At 47.7% G+C, this 3,925-nt stretch overlaps 1 long non-coding RNA gene across 2 annotated transcripts in view; it reads left to right on the top strand.

Annotated features, from left to right (window-relative positions):
* The first annotated feature begins 868 nt into the window (after window positions 1-868).
* The window catches only part of LOC116080627, a 38,448-nt gene continuing 35,391 nt past the window's right edge, over window positions 869-3,925 (top strand). For both annotated transcript variants that reach the window (XR_004114507.1, XR_004114506.1), the window contains exon 1: window positions 869-1,545. This is a non-coding gene — a long non-coding RNA (uncharacterized LOC116080627). The remainder of the gene's footprint in view (window positions 1,546-3,925) is intronic.

Raw genomic sequence — 3,925 nt, 5'->3', positions numbered from 1 at the left:
GCTGTTCAACTCCTAAGTGAGGGTTGAGTTTAGCCCAACCAGTCTCACTGGCAAGCACAAGCCCAGACAGGGCCTAGCTGGCTCTAGACACCAAGCTGCCCTGGCTCCCTGCATTGTAACAGAGTAACAGGATGAGGGTAGCACTCTGGTCTTATCTTCCTTGGGTTAGTTGAAGTTTCTAGCAAATATATTCTTCCCCAGCCGGGCTTAGCTTGAAGTCTGTTTACATGTCCCCGAGACAGGTGAATTCAGAGAGCTCTGGGGATGAGACCCAACAAACGAGGCTTTGATCCTCTCTTGCCATCATTCACTCTGATTCCTCCAGCTCCCACCTAGGGAACTTGTGTCAGCTACAGTCTTGGGATGCAGACTGGGGCATGTCTCTTTAGGAAACTAGGTTTAAGGTGAACAGGGTTCAAGGGTTTAAGCCCCCACTGTTTGGGGACACCTACCACCACACAAGCAGCAACCGGGTCAGCATCTAGAAGGGGCTTATTTTTAGGTTTTCAAAAACTCAGGCTCAGGTTGGTTCTGACCTCCCAGGAAAAGAAATAAGCATTCTGAAGATGCCCTGGCACTGAAATGGTGGAAGATGGAAAGGTTTCCCCAGTGAGCCGATAGAACAAATGCCCTGAAAACTGCTCCCTGACAAGTATCCCACCTAACTCCAGTCCCTGATGGTTCAGGCAGTGGGGGGATTTTGCAGACAGCATCCTCCTCTTTGCTCCTCTCCCCCACCCCACCCCAACCCCGCCATGTAAACACGAGGACTTTCTCGAGAGCCCTGGAGAGCCGCTCTAGTGGCTTCGGGGCCTGAAACCCCAGGCTTGGCTTGTTTGATGTTTAGCATCCCAAAGCGGCTCCCCACCCCCGCCCCAGCCTGGGAACCCCGAGCTCTGGGGCCGAAGAGAAGGGGAAGCAGTTCTCTCAGCTGGAGGGCGGTGGATTGGCTGGGCTTTGAGAAGTGGCGAAAGCTACAGGACAGAGGCGCCCTGAGCGGGGGAGAGAGGGATCCTGGGATGGTGCGGCCATCCACTAGGATATAGCTGGGGTTCTAAAGGCCAAGAGGCAGACGAGGAAAGAAATGTCACAGTTTAAAAGAACACATTGGAGACAGGGGCCAGCCAGGTGGAGATAGATTGGGGCCCGCGAAAACAAGGTAAGCGGTGTGTGGGTCCAGTTAGTGAGGAGCATCGAGACCGGCTTCCACGTCTGCGGGGCTATCAGGGCCTCGAGGAGACAGCGCTCCGTGCCACTGCTTAGTGTTTGGTCTTTCATAGGGATGGACTTGCTTGGGAGTCTTCCAAGAGATTTTTAAATGCTCTGGACCTGGGAGCTTCATTGGCGATGTTTGGATCTGGTTTTGATTTTGAAAGCCCAGGAAGATTCGCAGACTTTCGAGGCCACACACTCTTCGCGCTGCCCGGAGTCTGGGCGGCGATGAGGACCCGAAGCTGTCTCAAGACCTGAGTCTGTTCTCAGGCTATCCCAGATAAGAGGAATGAGAGAGAGAGGTTTTCTGACTTCCAACTCATTAGGGACCAGGTAAGGTCAATGCTTTCTCTATTACGTCTTTATCTTAAAAGCGGGTCAATTTAAGATAAGGGAGGGGGGATACAGAATCTGTGTAAACCATGCTGATATAGGCTGACCCCTTTCCTGAGCTAAAGTAAGCGAGGCAGACGTTCGTTTTCTATAAACAAGGAGTTGGGGAACGCTGCCTTGAATCCTGATCTGCCGTCTTCAAGCTAGCATAGCGTCTCCTCCTTCCTGTCCTGCCCAGTTATTAGAGTGAAGCCAGCAGGGTGAGCAGACGATTCTAATTAGTGGGGAAGTCCACTGAAAAATGTGAATCCGAGAAATGTGAATCTTCGGCTGTTTGGAAGCTTGTTTCAAACGAAAAGACATGGCCTAAGGGTATTGAAAGGGATGGAGATGTTTTCCTTGCTCAGCCAGTTCCCAGATCCCTGGAGCCACCTTCTTAGGCTCCTTGCTACCTTACTGATTGTGTGTGCTTCCCTGTATGGTTGTGTTCCTGGGGCATCAACTCACCTTCGGTGGCACCCAGTTTAGGATCCTGCCTCAACAAAAAGTTTTCTGGTGTCTCTTCAAGTGAGTGGCTTTTGGAAGGTATGGCCTCTTTCCAGTCACCCTCTCAGCTTCTCAAGGAATTGGTATGGATGAAAGTAACGTATGTATTTTTATTGAAGGGCTGAGTCAAGGGCGGCGGTATGAACCTCAACCCCCCACCCCACACATTTGCATTTCTGAACTTTCTTTGATGATGATGATGCCTTAAAGGAATGGAGGAAGAGCTAGGTCAGCGAGACAGCACAGTGCTTGCCACATCTGAAACCACAGCTGAAGTGGTCGCTGCATTTCTTTTTGATAGTGACCTAATGCCAACTTGGAGAATATCTACGTGCACCCCTGGTCTCTGTCCCTCTCACTTAATAAGTTCCCGTTTTATTTCTGCTTTCTAGACATTCATCCCCTTTATTGTTATGGCCTCTTGCATAATTTTGGGTAACATTTTCTTATTTAATAATGTCTTTTTGGGTTTGGGGTGGGAGTTTCCAATATAAGTTTATTGCTGCTGTGTCGTGCCTGAAAGATAAATAAAAACATAAACACAAACATTGCCAGTGTTAGGACTTGGTAAATGACCTCTTTTCTCCAATCGGATAGTCACATCTGTGTCTACCCACTCTGTATGTAGGTATAGATGTAGGTATAAATGTGAAAATGAATGTTTTTATATATGTGTATATGATTTTATGTAGTCAAGAGATTTTCTAAAAGTGAAATTCAAGTACAGAACTGGATGTTACAGAACATATCAATTAGATGGAAGAAAGTTGAATGCATCTATTACCTCAAGACACCAAGTGAAACCAAGTTTCCCTTAAAGATAAACAAACATTCCTTATTTTGGCCCATTTTAAGTTGGGATGTTTATTTCTTGTCATGTGAAACTCCAGAAAGACTACTTATGCTTGGAGACGTTAACACCATTTATTAGCAAGGTGCCTGAGACATATTTGTGCACAAGACCTCTTGTGGTATTCTCTTACTGGACTGGTGGTGTCTACTCGTAGATGAGTTGGTGAGGATACAACCACCATAGCAAAGAAAACCAAAACAAGACAGAACAGGAAACATGTCTGCGTTTAATGACATCAAATGGTCTCTTTGCGTGGGTCTATCCATCGTAGTGGAAGTAAGACTGCCTATCTGCCCTGCTGTTGGCAGAGTGAGCAAGGTAAACTCTACCTACTACCCTTGTCTCCTGTGTTCTAGGAGATCTTGTCTTTGCTAGGTAACACTCAGCTATCAGGAGCAGAGGCTGTGGGTGGAGTGTCTCATTTCTAGGACTTTGAGTGATTGCTGTTAAAATTTATTTCCAAACTGTGGGAAATTATCCCACATATAATGAGAAGCAACCCTTGGGTGTCCCCCCTCCCCCGCTCCCGCCACTTACTGTGCCTGAAATGATTCTGTGAGAAATTACCCAGAGAAACCACCTTCTTTCAATTCCTACTTCTCAAGAATGTTGCTGGAGGTTTCCAAAGTGCTAGAGAAACAGGTTTATTTGATCTGCATGCTACTGGTTTACCTCGTCTCCCTAGTACATAAGCTGCGCACGGTGAACACAGGGATGTAAACCTGAGAACTGCCTTAACATTCTGAGCTAGTCACTTATTGTGCCCCTAACTCAAGATACCCAGACAATATTTACTGAGCTGGCTATCCTGCCTAGCCCAGAAAGTTGTTAGAGCCCCCATAGATCTTACCCAGAGAACCAGGTTCCTAAATAGGCTTGCAGAGGCAGGCTACTTCAGAGGATTAATTATCTCTCCAGACCTGGCCACTCCTTGGTGCCTCAAGGTCTGCAGGCCTGTGTGTTGGGGGCACGGGGGGGGGG

This window comes from Mastomys coucha, unplaced genomic scaffold (genome assembly GCF_008632895.1).
Source record: "Mastomys coucha isolate ucsf_1 unplaced genomic scaffold, UCSF_Mcou_1 pScaffold6, whole genome shotgun sequence".
NCBI classification, from domain to species: domain Eukaryota; kingdom Metazoa; phylum Chordata; class Mammalia; order Rodentia; family Muridae; genus Mastomys; species Mastomys coucha.
Note: the sequence above shows the minus strand (reverse complement) of the source record. Positions and strands in the feature narration are given on the sequence as shown.